The sequence below is a fragment of the Acomys minous genome (assembly GCF_964271855.1).
Source record: "Acomys minous genome assembly, chromosome: 12".
Classification (NCBI taxonomy): domain Eukaryota; kingdom Metazoa; phylum Chordata; class Mammalia; order Rodentia; family Muridae; genus Acomys; species Acomys minous.
The window spans coordinates 42,994,342-43,012,892 of record NC_140493.1 but is presented as its reverse complement, the minus strand read 5'-3'; positions in this window follow the sequence as shown (position 1 = coordinate 43,012,892).

Genomic DNA, 18,551 nt, shown 5'->3' with positions numbered 1-18,551 from the left:
AAAGCCAGGTGTAGCTATGTAGTGATATGCTGCCTCACAAAACCACAAAACTGCCAGTTTTCATGAACAAGAAATGCAGGTCTAAAGGGAGAGTCTCTCCTCAGTAGGTACTTCTGGAAGTAGGTGTTCCCAGAAGTAGATGCTCCCAGACGTAGGTGCTCCCTAGATAGCCATCAAGCCCCAGCAGAGATTGCAAAGCTTGGCAAATGGAAGAGTAGGCATGAGGGCCCTGCTGATGCGAATCCATCAATGTGTCAAATAGGATAAGGGGGATGTACCTACATACCAAGCCAGCTCTGTGCCTCAAAACAGCGTGATGTCATCAAGCCACCAGACAAAATTGGTCCAGTCCAACTGGTCTATGTAGTAAATTTTCATTGTGGGGGAGACAGTAAGAGGAGACATTACAGAACACACAGTTATTTTCCATTAGCAGCCTTCAGTGTTCCATTTCTAATCTCTCTCTCTCTCTCTCTCTCTCTCTCTCTCTCTCTCTCTCTCTCTCTCCCTCTCACACAGACACAGACACAGACACACACAGACACAGACACACACACACACACACACACACAACTGCCTCTCCAACTTTTCATACTGGACTTTCCTTTTCTCCTGTCCCTCTTAGATTTTCCACAGAGTTGAGATTCCTCCCAGCAATTTCCAATCCTAACTTTCCACAAGCAACTGTGAGGGTACCCCCTGGGATGACCTGCTACGGGGGAACATCAGTCATCTTTTCTCCAATGCTCCTGAAGCAAGCGATTGAAGTTCTTGAAGTCCCCATTTTCCACTGAGATGGCTCCTCAAGCTGATACTGCAACTTCATCCCTCTGTCCAATGCAGTACGCCTTTCTCAACAAGCTCAGTACCCCCAGCTCACCAGATCTGCAATGGTGCCCTGGACCTTCCTGCCTAGATTGGTTACATCTATCTAGGGGGCTTTCAGCGCCATGCCTACTCTGCTCACCCTCACCACTGCTACTCTTCTCTCTGCTGTTGTTCCTGAAGGACCCAAGGTACTGCTCCTTCCATGACCTTACTCTGACAAGTGGCTCATTTTATGCCCTGGCATGTCCCTGGGTATTTGCTAAGTCTCCTTCCAGAGTTCAGCACACACAGTTAATCATATCCCAACCAGCATCAGGTACCAGCCCCTGCTGATGGGCACAGGTACACAGACGTGTACCACCCACCCCGCCCACCCAAGGAGGTCCCTGATCTCAGAGAGAAAGAAGCACAGGAAGCTAATGACCCTACCTGAAAAGCCAGGTAGCCGTGCAAAAGAAGACTGTAAATATGTGCCCTACATGCTGGACTCCTGGGGACACATTCCAACAGGAACCATCTGCACTGTGCCACCTGTCTACAAACTGCTGAAACATAAGACACAGTGTCCAGAAAAGTGTTCACATAGATCTAAAATATAAGGGCAAAGCCTGACCCACTGAACCCAAGTCCCACAGTGGAGCTTTCTGTGAGCATGAGCAGGACAACTTCTCACGGCCTTAGATTTTGTTTCACTTATTTCTTCAAAGGCATTGGTCGGAGGCAAACAAGCTCCATCTTGGTGAGTGTTAATCCTGAGGGTGGAAACCACATATTTCTTAAGAGGCTCTTTGTGACTTCCACTGTCTAGATAACTCACATTACACAGAGAATTAGCCTCCAAATTCCACAGCAAACTCCTGAATGGAAGCTGGGTGTGGTGGCGCACACACCTTTAATCCTAGCCCTCCCTCGGGAGGCAGAGGCAGGTGGATCACTGTGAGTTTGAGGCCAGCCTGATCCACAAAGTGAGTCTAGGACAACCAAGGCTACAGAGAAACCCTGTCTTGTCTCGAAAGACAAAAAAAAAAAAAAAAAAGAAAGAAAAAGAAATTCCTGAATGAAGATAGACTTTCTGGAAGTCACTGGAAAACACAGGAGCCCAGAGAGCTTGAAGGATTCCCCACGTCACAGAAAAAGGCAGGCTACAGGGTCCTGGCAGTCATGACAACCATGTGGCTCCAGCTAGGAGGTGGTCAACAAGGATTATGTGGCCTATAAGGAATTTACCAAGCCACCTGCTCTACCATTCAAGTCCCACCTCCCCCAAGCCTTCTGTTCTACGATCACTCCCATTCACTGATGACTCATTTGTCCTCTCGGTATCTACCCAAAGCATCACAACACCTGGCCAGCCCCAAGTCAGAGCCTCCCCAAAAGTCCTCAAACCTGCCTGAGCTGACTTGAACTCAGAACCCAATAGTCACAAAATCAACCTGCCTTGCAAAGTGGAGTTGAATTTGGGGTTTGCTATGCATAAGGCTTGAAGAAAAGAGTTATACCTGTTTGGCTTTCCCACGTCAGTGCACCCAATTATACAAGAGGAAGGAGGAAAGAAAGGCCCAGAAAGGTCAACTGAACTTTTGGAGGTCACACAGCCACAAAGCTGTTTTACTTAGTTGGTCCCAATTGGGTTTCCTTAGTGATATTCTGTTTGTTTGTTTGTTCTTCAAGGCAGGGCTTATCTATATAACTTCCTTGGCTATCCTAGAACTCTCTCTGTAGACCAGGCTAGCCCCAAATTCACAGAGATCTGCCTGCCTATGCCTACCAAGTGCTGGGATTAAAGGGATGCACCACCATCACCAGCTGGTTCCCGGTTTTCTAATACTCCAACTGTTCCTCAGAGCATTTCTCCATTAGGAGAATTCTTTTTACTATTGTTTGTCTCGTCATGTGTCCTAAACATGCAACAAAAGAGTTTCCAGTGACCAGGGGTAGAAAGAGAGCTAGGAGTTTTTGCTTGCTGTTTATTTGTTTAAGCCATCGGGTGTTGCTAAATAGTTCAGAGTCTTGTCTCGCTCCAGTGAGCCAAGAACCTCAGAGAAGAGGCCCATCCATACGCAGCCACTTGGACCCAGGTTTACCAGAGACTATAAACCTTGCCTGCCTTCAGACTCACACGGATACACCAATGGCTTGGGGAAAGAGTGGGAGGTTACAATGACCTTCTGGAATCTGCCTGCCGCCTTTGTGAATCCTAGAATTCCACAGGCTGAACACTCACAGGAAGAAGGGACTGCGTGAGCCTCACACCTACAGGCTGTGGCTAGAAAAGGTCCCCAGCCTCCTGAGTCTTCCTTGGGAAGGGACTAAAAAGTGGACACTAGTCAGCCAGCCATGGTGCAACCCACAAGTGCTAGGATTTGTAGATGGACAAGGCAGAGCTCAGATTGCTTAAGAAAGTGGAGGAGGCCAACCAGGTATGAGACAAAAAGCTTCAAATGATGCTTACGTTAGCTCCAAAGGTAATCTTTCAAATGAGCATTGAGACCTCAGTGTAATCCAGAGACTCAACAGTATACCTAAGACAAAACTCTAACATGACCTTGCTGAATTATCATCAGGGTCTCTCCTCTGCTACCCACATATCTTAGCCATGTACTATATGTCAATATCCTGGCTGAAGACATGGTAGATGTGAACTAATCATGCCTACTTTTATGTTTCCTATGAAACCCAATGAAAACGCTGTCCATCTGCTGCAACCACAGTGTCATGCAAATATTATCTCACAACAAATGCCCGGCCAGTGTTTATGATCCAGGAGAAGTTTCTTTCAAAGTTAACAAAGAGGTTCCCTCATTTAAAAGAAGGACAAATGACAGCTTATGGGCCCTTGGCCAACTCTTGTAAAATAAAGTTTTATTGGCACACAGCTACACTCACTCATTTACATACCGTCACTGGCAGCTTCCCAGAAGTAGAAGTTGTGTAGATGAGCAGTAGGGAGACACAGGTCTCCCAAAGCTGAAAATATTTATGTTCTAGCCCTGGGTAGGAAAAGTTTGCCAAACCTTAATATAGACACAAATATAACCCACTCAGCATGCTGTGATAACTAGGAAACCCAGAGCTAGATTGAACATTAAGTTTCTCTGAGTCGTGACACAGCTTCAGGGTTTCCTTATTTCTCTGTGTCTGTGTGTTTTGATTTTCCAATTCTACTTCAACATTTTACTTAAAAATGACTAATATTCCCTGAATACATGTTATTCAGAAAAAAACCCAAACAAACAAACAAAACACCCTGCTGACTCAAGTAGTCAAATGTGTAGTTTTATTTAATTCCTGCTGTAAAGTTGTGGGGGAGATAAAAGCCTCCAGTCACTGAGAAGAAATGAATGAAAGGGATGAAGTCATCAAGAATGCTCAGTGGGAATATTCAGTATGCTGTGATTCAACCTAGAGTAATTGGAGTGGGGGGAAGGGATGACTAAAGCATTCTGGGTGTTCTATATGTATAAGAAAGTGGACAGGGCCCACTCAGTGCCTGCAATCAGTGCCTCACATGATTAGAAGTTGCTCTCAGAGACTGGAAGGATGGTCAAATGGTTAGGAACACTGTTTGCTGTTCCAGGAGACCCTGGTTCAATTCCCAACACTTATGTGGCTCAATTCCAGCACCCACATGGCAGCTAACTACTTGTAACTCCAATCCCAGGGTATATGGACAGCAGGCACTGCATGCACATGCTGGGCAGACATACATGGAGGCAAAGCACCCATAAAGTAAACAGCTGTCTCATAAGAAATCTTCCAGCTTCATAGAGAAGCACAGCGGCCCACAGTCTCACCAGATGCAAGGCAGGACCCATAGATACCCAAACTAACGAATTCTGAGATTTTGCTCCTGTGATGTCATGAGCTCCCAAAAACCATAATACCACACCTGTAAACAAAGACTGACACTCCAAGTCGAGGTTCCTTCGAGGCTAAGAGGCTTATGTGTATTCTGGAAATGGAGATCATCTTTCATCAAGTTAGATTTCTATACTCTTAACAGTGATGTGTGAGTCATCGAAGTCCTCGTTGCAACAGTAGCAATGCTTTACAAATTCGTTACACTGCATAGAAAACAATCATTTTCCCCTAAAACAAGCTTGTGTGTCTACAACCAAATCATCTTCAGTCCATATCAACCCACTCTTGAGAAGCACTCTTCAAGCAGCTGTCGGGGTGCGGAGGCTGGCATATCCAAGTGTCACTGTAGCTTCTGGGACCTCGGTGGAGAACCAGGATGACCTTAATGACTATCTAGATCTCTCTAAACCTCAGTATCCTCAAATGTGAAGCAGGGGCCACACCCACCCCACCAGATTAGATGGCTCAGGGGTCTTGGTCCAGCTCCTAGACAGCCCCATGCAAAGTACCAAGAGCTCTAGAGAAGAAAGAGGCTCAGGGTTTTTTGTTTGTTTGTTTGTTTGTTTTTCATGCCAAATCTGTGCAGATCCCCCCAGGGCTCTCTCCACCTCTGTTATGGGGACGGGTCCAGGATGTTTGTCAATCTCCAGAAATGGAGGCCAAAGGGTCTTGAGCGACAGCCCTCCACAGACTAGAGCATGTGTTTCCATCAGCACAGAAGCCCATTAAGGAAAGCCAGTATGGAAAACAGCAATCAACAGGACACATGTGCTCCCAGGCATCTGAGGAATGATTGAAGAGATGAAGCATAAACAGAAATGCTGCCTCCCCTGCAGCCACAAGAGGAAAGAACATGCACAGCTGCCAGGGCCCTTAGAGTTACCACCACCACCACCGCCGCTGCCGCCGCTGCCACCAGTACCACAAATGCCCGGACAACCCACACCAGAGCATCAGTACTGCCAGCATCTAAAGCCTGAGTACCAACAATGCCAATCTTCCATCTGGAGAGGCCAATGGTCTCTGGGCCTGATGCTGGAGGCTGCAGGTCCTAGAAGGCACACCCAGATGTCTTCCTGTCTTGCACTTGTCATCCCCCAATGTGTCGCAATGACCTTTTCCTTCCCAAGCATCTCAGCTTAGAAGAAAAATCACACACTTCCCTACGAACGAGGAAGCAGGCCAAAAGAAGAAAGGTGATCTGCCACTAAAGTCTGTTTTTCTCAGGCCTAGGAAAGACATCAGGAGGATTTCAGGGCACAGGAGTTATAGTCACTAGAGAGAACAAGAAGGGAGCAGAGGTCACATCTCTCAGCTCCAGGCAGAGTGGTCCATGGCTTTGGAGTCAGGTAGCATTGCGTTCCTTGGGGAAACCTTGCCTTTCTGCTTTCATCTAACACTAACCCAGGGCTCAACAGTGTCTACCCCATGGCTCTGTTGTGACACTCACATGGCTCAGTGTTTGCCATGTATCCTGCCCTGGCCTAATAAATGGTGATATTTGCTATATTGATGCCCGTCCAGCCACCATCTTATTTCTCACAACTACAGTTCTGTGGCTTTTGGAGCCTGAGCCCACCTTCTCCCTCTTGGGAGAAGCAGGAGATAAAGAGAACCATCACAAAAGGGTGACTCTAAGGAGTAACCAATAAAAGGAGAGAAAGGGAGCTGTGAGCCATGTGATAAGTGAGGTGCAGCTGTCCCAGAGGAAGAATGGGGGGGGCATGGGGGCAGGTATGGGACATAAAGGAGCCAAAAAGCCTCAATAGCCCCTCCCTGTAACGACTCCACTCACCACCCCAGCTCAGGCAGGCACACACACACACACACAGCTCCAGACACACCATCCAGCAAGCCCCTACTTATCGAAGGCACAGATCATCCTACACCAGTGCTTCTCAACCTTCCTAAGGCCGTGACCCTTTAATACAATTTGGCATGTTGTAGTGATCCCTAGCCATACAAATATTACATTGCTCCTTAATAACTATAATTTTGCTTCTGTTATGAATCATAATATGGATATTTAATATTCAACACCTGTATGGGGAGGTCCTGAGTTGAGAACCTGTGGCCCTGGGCCATGAGCAATGAATTGAGTACTGTCCTCCCAGCCTGACCTAACTCCAGCCCCAGTCCCAGGCCTGATGCTCAAGTCTTGGGAGAGTCCATAAAGTCTGTTTTTCTCAGGCCTAGGAAAGACATTGGTAGGATTTAAGGGCACAGACCTAGAAAAAAGACTTCCCCCTTCAGCTGACATCACCTATGGGTTCTACATAAAACAGCAGGCCTTCTCCTAAGCTTGTCCCTATGCAAGTCATAGGCCTCATGGTTCTCAACTATAAAGTGGAGACACACTACCCGCCCAACGGACCACTGGACCAAATTACACAGTTGTTCCAATCGGGCCTGAAAGGGAGCCACAGTGGGTCATCCTCTCATCAGACCAGTTCTGCTGCAGCCATGGACTGTGTGTCCAGCCTTTAAGCAAGAAAGTGAAGTTCTCAAGACTCCTCCAGTGTAAAAGTCAGTGCACATCTGGGAGCTGTGAATAACAACATACCATAAGCAGAGGACTCTGTTTGCAGGAGTAGCTCAAGAAGGCCTGGCTAAGAGTTCATCATTGGCACGCTAGACTTAGAAGCCCAGCCCAAGCAGACCCTATCTCAAGTGCTACTCTGGCAGTTGATGGCGACGTGAGCACTGTGCTACCTACCCCCTACTGAGGCTACCACTCTCCTTTGGGTGGCCTAGCACTACACTAAACATCTCTGAGTTCTACTGACCTTACAGCACCTGAGAGGTCAAGCTTCCTGTCAGTCACCTGCGGAACCATGAGAGCCTCAGTTGTCAAGTCTGTTACTCCCTCCTTCCAGCTGGCAGGAGGCTTGTTTCCCCTGTCTACTGTAGGCCTGATGCTCAGCCTTCCCACGGGCTGCAGAACTAGGACCCACATAGCTCCACATCGGCCAACTCACAGTGTCTGGTGCAAAGTCTAGCACTACTTACCAGGCTCTTCTCAGAAACTTTTCAGAGCTAACCAACACTCACCCTCCCCAAAGCTGCCCAGCAGTGGCACTGCCCTGACTTTGTCTCAAACCTCACGCTCATAGTATCTGTTGTGATCCTCAATAGTAACCCTGTGACAGAAGAGAATACTAACTTCAGTCATACTGAAAAAAAGAAAGGAAGGGAATCCAACTGTCACCAGCTCTTTTAGTAGAGACTTAAGCCCAGAACACCTACCTATTGACACAGACCTCTCACGGTACCAACCATCTGGTCCCATGGTGTTCTGAACTCTAGGCATGGAGCCAGGAAAGGATTCTATTCTGCCTGTCTTCCCTATGGAACTGCCAGTGTCTTAATGCATTAGCCATCACATCTTCATTTACCCTTTTTGCATGGCAAGAGACCACATGCCAGGCACCCACTAAGTCTCATCATCAACACAGATATCCTCCTTAGGCCCTGGCCTTCAGGGCATTTACAGTTTAGACAGAAATAAGAACCTTCAATCTGTAAGTATCCATCAACATGGGCAAGGGTAGCTCTAGGAAGGATTATCTTTTTATTATCATTTTATAATTTAGAACAACTTTTACTTTTCGTCATTCTCCCACAGGCTCCCAGTGTCACACCAGATACATAGATGAACACAGAAGACAGCCGATCTTTTCCTAACAGCCACATCAACAGACAGCCCTCAACCACCAGCCAAGACAGCTTGCCTTAAAGCACGGGAACATGCCAGAAACACTTCATCAGAAGGACATGAGTCTTGAAGACTTACATTTTAGAGGGAGTTCCAGGTTGCTGGAGAGAGCGGAGCAAATATTCCCATTGAGTCAAGCATAGAGATACAGTCCTCTTGGCTATGGTCCTTGTCCCCAGTGGTCATCCAGGCTTGAAGAATCCATTTGGGCCACTTGTAGCATCCCAAAGCAAGCCAGGGGTGTTATTCCAGAATCTTCATCCACCAGCATCACTCCTCAGGAAACTGCATCTTAAGGTAAATCCATAGGGTTCAGAAACTCCCCAAGAGAAGTTCCATGTAGTCTGCAAGCACAGCCTGTGGGAGGGCATCTTCTTACCACTGTTAGGTTAAGGTCAGGCCTGAGAAAAAAAGGAAGAAGAAAACCGTGTTGTCACAATCACAGATGACAGTAGCGATCATCACTCCTTCCGTCTATCTATCTGACCCTGACCTGCTCACAGTGAAGTGTGCTAAAAAAAAAAAAAAAAAAAAAAGAAAGAAATCCTCCCCCGTGACACTGGCACCCAAACATGGGGGACTCGAAGACCTAGGGGGAAAGGGTATGGCGTGAGAAGAGCCCTCAGTGAGTGCCACTCTGCCGGTTGCTACCCTTCAAAGCTGCAGGAGGATCCTCAGAGCTGTCTGGAAGGAGAGTAGGTCCTGACTGAGGCCCACAGAATTGAGGACGGGAGAATTAACAATCAACGCTTGCCTGGGCTGGACAGAAGGCCAGACCTGGCACTCAGCCAGGCTCCCTTGCAGATCTGAAAGGTCCCAGCGGGGAGCTACTAGGCTTAGAGGCTTAGAGTCAGCTGGTCGGAAGTCAGTCTTTGTTTTGTTTCCTTTTTAAAGGCAACCACGTAAACCTGGCTTGGCTCCAGGTCCTGCCAGGCTCTGTGAGCAGCTTCTGCAGGACAGGGTCTGGGGCCCATTACTTCTCTTATTCTTTCAGCAGTTCCTGGGCCCTACAAAGACTGGTCCTACTATGATGTCTTGGTCTCTCCAGCCCAGTGTATTCCCTTTATCCTAGAAATCACAGCGCTTAGAGCTTGAACTTCTCCAGCCACCTGAGAGCACGAATGGCCCTTTATAGAGCATCTATCCTTTCTCCTGCTAGAATCGCACACAACGCCCCAACCACCTGGGATTCCTCTGCAATGTTCCCAGAAGAATATCTGGGGGCACAGGCAATGAGTGTGATTCACACTAGTAAGAGAGCAGCCGGAAGCTAGGCAGCCAGTCTGTCTTCCCAATCTTTCCCAATCTGAGGCTCAATCCAATGTCGTGAGTTACCAGATGATGAGGAGCACCTACCCGAGGTGCGAGGTGGCTATGACGGAATAATGCAGACATTTCATTTCCCACATGTGCAATCTCATTTCATCTTCTCTCTCTCTCTCTCTCTCTCTCTCTCTCTCTCTCTCTCTCTCTCTCTCTCACACACACACACACACACACACACACACACACACACACACACACAGAGCTATGAGTTATAGAGTGTTATGATTCGATTGCAGTGATAAGAAACTTGAGGCCTGGGGCAGCAACCGGGAGGAGCCCAGCTCCTGGCCCTCAGACCTGGACTCCATTCAGTCTTTCACAGGGGAAGACATCCAGGGAAAAGGGGGGACTAGTGGACAACACAGCCACCGTTAGCAGCAGCAGAGAAGAAGGGGGGCATGTGGTTAAACATTCATTGGGGCCCATGGGAAAATCTGAAGCCCTGAACTCAAGTTTACTTTGCTATAGTCAAGTCCCATTGAAGTTCTGTCACGTGAGAAAGAATTCTCCCACTGCTGCTCCGGGGCTTCGAGTGTCTTCAAACTCCAAAGCTTTTCTCATGGAGACCACTCCAGTGTCTATAATAACTGTATGGAAATATGCGCATAGGACCAACAAGAGACAAGCTTGAGACCCTCCCAGCATTGCTAAGAAACTCCAGAAATGCATGTCGGCTACAGGTTGGACTTTCAAACACACACACAGAATCTAAGGAGCAGGGAGCAGGAACTGAGTTCAGCAATACGTACAACACATATCACAAAGATAACTGGGGCTGGGGAGAGCGGAGGACCAGGGAAGACAGCAAGAGAGGGTATTTATAAGGACACAGAAACGCTAAGCCTCTCTGTGCTCTTAGAAGCCAAACCAAGGGTCACAAGCCTGGCCATTTGAATTCAATCTCTGGAACCCCTGTAAAAGTAGAAGGAAAGAACTGATTCTATGATCCTAGGACACATACACACACACACACACACACACACACACACACACACACACACACACACACGTACGTACGTAAATAACAATAATTAATTAAAATCACAAAAGAAAAGGAGGTGTAGAAGAGGACGCTCTGAACTGGGTGATACTCCATTTATCCAGGTGCTGGCTAAGCTAGCTCACTGTGTCCACTTTTGCATGTGTGCTTTACTCTGTAAAGGACGGCTTACATTTTTCAAGACTTTCCTGGGAAACTGTGCTTTGGAACCATCAAAGACATGGAAAACAGGCCCTCTGGCTTGGGAATCGGCAGTTTCCGGGGCTCCCTGCCTCGTCACATCATCGTCTCACAGCCTGTTGCTGTCAGCTGGCCCTGCCTGGAAGGCATCCAGGGGAGGCTTCATTAGCAAGCATGGCCTGGCTTAGTGACACAGAAATTGCCCCACAAGAAAATAGAGCCTCCGGGTCCTTTCTCTTGGCTGAGTCTCTTTCCTCTCTGTCTCCTTGACTGTCAGGCCCAAATGTGTCACTTCCTTTTTGACCCTCCCTCCTAGATATTTGTACCAGCTGACCCCTTTTTGAGCAGACACTAGTAAGAAGCACAGGCTCCTTCAGTTTCCTACCCACCAGCAACGAGGGAAAGACCTTTGCAAATCAACACTCTGGAATAGAGGAATGCTTTGCCAACCGCCACGGCAGTAACACAAGTATCCCCGGCACCCATTTTATGTGTGTATAACTGACTGTTCTCCCCTACATATACACATATCTGAGTTCCTCACTCCCCTTCTCTATCTTCCAGAAATGACCAACAGGCTGTTAATATCAGTAGCAACTGTGGGAAGTAGATGTCAGTTCTAATACCTAGATAATGCAGTCGAAATACCACAGTACTGACTACACCGGCTGGGAAACAGTCCTGGGAGATATGGGTGGCCCAGTCCCACTGCCCCCCACCCTACTCCGTCTCTCACTTGGAAAATTACAATTTCTTAAGCAGTGAAGACATCTCATTCCCTCCCTCTCTGGGGCACAGAAGCAACATTCACCAAGATACTTCTCTGTGCCTCATGGACCAGGTCTTGTCTACCCTAGGAAGACAGATCAGGATCTGTTCCCAGACAAAGCTGTGACTATCCTCCTGCAGCCAGACTCCAGTGTCTCTCCCTTTCCTTTCTTCCCCAAGATGCTAAATTAAGAGGGATCAGCTGCTTCTGGATCCCCACGCTTTCCAGCACTGGCTCATCCTTACCCCAGGGAATAGACTATAAAGTGAGCTAGGGATCCAATGAGCCAGAGTGAGTCCCCACACCTTGTGGCCTCTGGCACACCCTTTGAGTGTAACTCTTTGAGGCACTGGGGAGATACTGTTTCTGTAGAGATTCAGAACTGGGTTCAGTTCTCAGCCCCTACATGGTGTCTCACAGCATAGGTAATTCTATTTCTAGGGGATAGGACACCTTCTTCTGGCCTCCACTCGTACCAGGCACACACATGGTAAACGTACAAACATGCAGGCGAAACATTAATACCCGCTGAATAAAATAAGCTAATGTTTTAAAAGAAAGAAAGGGGGAGACAAAGGAAGGAAGGAAGGAAGGAAGGAAGGAAGGAAGGAATCGGTTTATTCAGTTAAAAGCAAGAAAGGTCCTCTGCATTCGTCTGCTAAGATCTATAGAACGGGCAGAGTGCTGAGCAGAGAGCACTTACATCTCAAGCAGAGTCACCATCACTTTGGACAATTGGAACGCCCTAGAGTGAGGCTTGGGAGACATGGACTGAACTCACTGGAGTTTGCTAAGGTAACCAAGGGTGTGAAAGGTCGCCTTGCTCTTCAACTTCATCCATTGAGACGCACCAGGAAGATCACCAGTGCTGGTGAGGGCTTGCTTACTGAAAGGATTAACAAAGGGGCTCACGTCTGCTTTTAATGTTCTGAGTTCCAGCCCATAGGCTTAAGTCTGTGTGGAAGAAATGGAAAAGGCAGCCTCTAGCAGGCATCTGCTTTGAGCTGGCTTCTGTAAGAATGCCTCTCTCCTTCCACAATGGACTGAGCCCTCTGAGACAGTAAGTTAGAATAAATCTGTGATGGCTACTGTTGGTTGTCAACTTGACGAAAACCCAAATGACTGGGCACACCTGTGAGGAATATTTCTTTTCTTTTCTTTTCTTTTTTCTGTTTGTTTGTTTGTTTTGAGACAGAGCCTCACTATATTTCACTGGCTGTCCTGGAACTTACTATGTAGACCAGGTTGGTCTCAAACTCAGAAATATATCTATATCTGCCTCCCAAGGGCAGGGATTAAAGGTGTGTCCACACCACTATGCCCAACCTGAAGGGTTCTTTCTCAATTAAACCATTTGAATCAGGAAGACCAAACTTTAGTTCATATCAGTCGGGAAGACCCACCTTTACTCTGGACCACACTTTCTGCTGACAGCCTGTACAAAGGACACTTTGCTTCCTTGTCTACTTAGCAAGTCTATTCCTTCAGTGGCATTAGAATCTACTTGTTCAGGATTCTGGTGTGTACTGAAGACCAGCTGAGACATCCAGTCTCATGGACTGAACAAATACTGGATTCTTGGACCTTCCACTGGTCAACAGCCATTATTGGACTAGCTGAACCACAGCCTAAGCCAGTCATACACACACACACACACACACTAGCTAGTAAGAACACTAACTACCAGACACTGCTCCTTAGGACCTTGTAGTAAAATTTTTCTTACTTTATATTTTTTTAAAAAACAGAAATGTTATGGTCTAATATCAGGTTTAGGATATAGGACTGCTTCAGATTGTCCAAGGCAGTGCACTGTGCTTTGTCTTATGCTTTATCAGAGGCATGATTTTGCCACCTGAGGATAGTTTACATCTGGGGGCTCTTGAGAGTGTATATAATGCCAGAGCCCCGAGAAGCACAGTGGGTGCTGCTCCTGGTGCTGCTGGTTTCTGGATTCTAGCTGGAGACATCCTGACTACAAAGACCAAATTTGCCCCAAGGAGCTCGAGGCCCCTCATCAGCAGGAAGTAGTCTTAACGACATCAATGCCCCTTTTCCCTCTTAACTTTTCTTCTTTCCTACTGAGTGTAGAGGGGTTGGAAGGGATAGGGGTGATGTAGGAAGTTGGAGAAAGAACCCTATAAAGTAGCCACCGCTAAGTCTGGCTACAAGGCCTTGAAGGCAGCCACCACGCCCCTTTCCTTGAGCGGACGAGCTCAGAGAGGCAGCCTCCAGGCCACAGGAAGTTGAGGCCAATCATCTCCCTGAGGGCTGGAAGAAGACCACAGGAATGTCAAGAAAGGGTAGGGTTGGTATGGAGCAAGGAGGATGAGGACTTTCCTTTATATCACAGGACCCATCTAGCTGCCTCCTCTGGCTCTAACCTGTTTAAAATTCAGGCCACAGCGATCCTTACGGCCAAAGCTCACATCCAAAGAGCACTGTGAAGACTAGAGGCCTTGCGCACTAACAGCCACGACACGGTGAAACCTCTTAGCACCTGTACCAGGCAGGAGCCAGCCCCGTACCTGCTCTACAGCTCATAAAAGCAGCATGAGTTATGGGAATGATAAGACGGGCTGGGATGAAGGCTCCATAGATCCAAGCCCTTAGCCATTCCATTCCAGCTACGACTACACAGCACGTGTCATATAATAACGTTCTTCTGGGCCAGTTCATCCCTGTAGTGACTTCTCACTCAACAAAGCCCTTTTCTACCCCATGTAACTATACCAATGTTTTCATAATCCCTTGTGACTGACCTCAAAGCTAACCCATCACTATCCCTTCCCAGAGCTCCCACTGCATGACATCATCTATTTTAGACCCCAAGCCTGTCCTCATCTCTGGTCCACTGGCTTAGCATGGGCCTCCTTATGTAGAAGTCGGGTGTTCTAGAAAAAAAAAAAAAAAGAGGACACATGTATTTTTTCCTCATCCTGAGTCCCACATTGCTTTACACATCCTCAGACCGCTCTCCACCAAGAAGTTGTGAGCAGCTAACACCACAACACAGCCTCAGAGACGTATCCTCTCATGCTGCCCAGCAGCTGGTCAGTGTTCATGGAACAGCATGTGACCAGACAAGCTGACACACGCTTGTGATCCATGTCTCCCCAGGTTCTCTAGGGCAGAAGCAGGGGACTTACAAGTTGAAGCTCAGCTGACCTACAGAGGGAGTTCAAAGGCTAGCCCCAGCAAGTAAACAATACTCTGCCTAGAAATTTTCTTCATTTTCCTTTTTTAATGTTACGGAGCTCAGGTGAGGATTGTAGGTCCATTTAAGAGTGCTTGCCTAGCATGCAAAAACAAACAAACAAACAAACAAAAAAAAACACTTTGAGGTCAGTCCTGCTTAAAATAGATCAAAGTGGTATATATTTGACATTCTGGCATTTTGGACTCAGAGGCAGAGAGATAAGACATTAACTACCATTCTCCATTCCATTGTGAGTTACACTGAGTTCAAGGTTAGCCTGGGCTACATGAAACCCTGTGTGGGGGTGGGGGTGGGGGTGGGGGTGGGGGAGAGTAGGCTAGATAAGGTTCTGGCAATCTGTTTAGAGCATTCTTAGGAAGCAGATGAAAAAAAGCTATATCTGTACAATGTCTCAGATGGCAAAGAAACTGTTGCCATTTTGATGCTGTGTAAATATTACATATAATACTTGTTCTTATTAGTAAGTAAACTATAAAATAAATAATAAAATCTGACACAGGGGTCAGTAAGTCAAGGCACTTCCTGTCAAGCATGACAACCTGAGTTCAGTCCCTGAGATGAGAACTGGACCCTGAAGTTGTCCTCTGGTTTTTTTCCATATGTGTTCTATGACCCGTGTGCCCACATGCAAATATTCACACAAATAAATAAGTGCAAGAGTTTGTTATTGATTTTTTGTTTGTTTGTTTGTTTTTGGTTGGTTGGTTAGTGTGGTTTTGGTTTTGAGACAGGGTCTCTCTGTGTAGACCAGGCTGGCCTTGAACTCACAGAGATCCCCTTGCTTCTACCTCCCAAGTGCTGGGATCAAAGGCATGTGCCATCAGGCCCAGTCATAAGTGCAAGTTTTATTTTTATTTTTATTTTTTTTAAGGGGAAAATGGGAGGGAGGGAGGAATGGGAGGATACAAGGGATGGGATAACAACTGAGATATAATATGAATAAATTAATAAAATATATTTTTAAAAAGTGCAAGTTTTAAAATCAAATAAATTGAGGGTTGGAGAGATGGTTTAGCGGTTGTGAGAACTTGTTGTTTTTTGAAATTTTGGCTCGTTTTTGCCTGCCAGAACCTACATAGTGGCTCAGCCATCCGTAGGTCCAATTCCAGGGGATGTGATGCCTTCTTCTGACATAGAAAGGCACCAGGTATGCATATGGTACATGTACATACATGCAGGCATACATTTCATACACATAAAAGATGTAAATATACTATAACTACTTTTTTAGGAAAGAGCTATAACTCAATGGTAGAGGGCTTACCTCATATGCACAAGGCCCTAGATCAGGTTCCAAAAACGAGGGGAAACATATTCTAGACGTCCAGTGGAAGAACCAGACATTTGGGCAGAACCGCCATGTGCTCGGGCAGAGTAATGAGGTCATTCATAGTGACAATATAGCAGAAGGTCCCACCAGGAAAGTGGCCAGCAGAGAGGGGAATAGACACCATGGGTACATGTCTCCCACAAAGCACAGACTCCCGACTGTCAAGAGTATGCCTCTGAGCCGGGCGGTGGTGTCACACACCTTGAATCCCAGCACTCAGGAGGCAGAGGCAGGTGGATCGCTGTGAGTTCGAGGCCAGCCTGGTCTACAAAGTGAGTTCAGGACAGCCAAGGCTACACACAGAAACCCTGTCTCGAAAAATAAAAAAATAAATAAAATAAAAAATAAAAATAAAAAAAAGTATGCCTCTGTGCACATCTTTGTTCACTGGGCACACCAGTGAAGTTGTTCAGTATTTCTAAGTCCGACCTACTTCCTCGGGAACTAACAGCTACCCTCCTAGTCGTCCCAACTCATCTACAGCTTCACCCTCCATGGGGCAAACCATAATCTAAAAATAAAACAAAAATTTCCAACTTAAAGGATGTCTATCATGATTATGGTTACTCTATTCTAAGTTACTGTTGTTAATCTCTTGCTATAGTTCAAGCACAAATTAAAGTTTATCCAAGATATGCCCATAGAGGAAAAACAGTGTCGAAGGGCTTGGGACCAGCTGTGGTTTTCGGCATCCGGTGAAGGTCTTGCAGTAGTACTTACTGCCTGCAGATAAGAGGGAGAAAGGATGAACTTTCACAGGGCTGCTCGGCAGAGCAAGAGGAACAACCCATGCAGTGTGCACTGCAGGTCCGTTTCCTGCACAGTACATCATCAGCGCTTATTATCACCAGCTGCAAGTGGTTCATCAGCAAAATTAATACAAGCCATGATGGTTTCTCGGCAGCCCAGATGTACCTTCAGGAAAGATGTTTTCAGAGTCTCCTGACTGCTCACCTTCCAAGTAGGTTAAGGATGAGAAAATGTCATTTCCCCCAAGGACCTCGAGGGACTACTAGCACAAGGTCTGCTCAACAGGTAAGTAGGCTCAAGGTAAACTGAGCATGGAACGTGGCAGTTGCTGACTGTCTGGGAAGAGGTGCATGCTGGGGCTGAGGCTGCCCAGGATTTCTCAGAAGCTATACAGAGAACGTTCCAGAAGCTGGAAGCTGGCGGTAGGTCCTGGGATGCCACAAGCTGAATGCCTCCTGATCTGTGCCCTCATCTAACCCAGGCAGGCCAGCTGCGCAGGCCAGCACTAGCAAATAGGAGGGAGGGGAAGAGCAGGAACCTGGAGGAAAGCACCTGGTCACTTCCGGCCTCTGTATTCCCAGACAATCTGCAGCAGGAGGCAGGAAGGAATGGGGACAGAGACTGAGCCCCACTGAGACCACAAGTAGGGCAACTTTACTAAATGCTTCCTTGTAACTCTGCCATCTCCTCTTGTAACAGTGCCAGAGCTGTCCCCACTAAAACCTGAAAGAATGTATGGACGCCAGGCTAGGATTCCTATGCAAGGCTCTCTGACTCCTTCCAACTCTCTGCCAAGAGACAAGGATAGTACCTTTCACATCTCTGTACTGTTTGAAGCTACTTGTGAAGGGTATATACTTCTCTCTCTCTTTAATTTTTGTTGTTGTTGTTTTGGCTTATTAGGGTCCCCCCCGCCCCCACCCAAGACAGGGTTTCTCTGTGTAGCTTTGGCTGTCCTGGACTTGCTTTGTAGTCCAGGCTGACCTTGAACTCAGTGATCGACCTGCTTCTACCTCCCTGAGTGCTGGGATTAAAGGTGTGCAGCACCACATCCGGCTAAGGGCATACATTCCTAACAGAACCAGAAAGGAAGCTGCAGATACTAGGAGTGATTTTTTTTTTCCCATAAACACGTGGAGCTACAATTTGCGGATGCTCTTCTTTGAGGCTGGAAGGACAACTCCTCACTGTCAGTCAAACCCCACCAAAGAGAACTAGCAAGATGACTCAGCATTTAAAGGTGCTTGCCACCAAGCCTAATAGCCTGATGTTTATTTCTAGAACCCACATATGCACTGTGATATGTACACACACACACACACACACACACACACACACACACACACACACACACTAAATACTTGTAAAATGTAAGGTTCCAAAATGTGTATACCAATTCTCTTTCTTCTTCAGATCCTTTACACACAGTGAGAAGCAGTCACCGTGAGGCCAGGACAGCCAAGACTACAAGAGAAACACTGTCCCTAAAAAAAAAGCAGATAGAGTCTAGCAGGAGGCTCTACCTGACGTAAGCATGAGTTCCTAGGCACCAAGAGCCCAACAGTTCAGTCC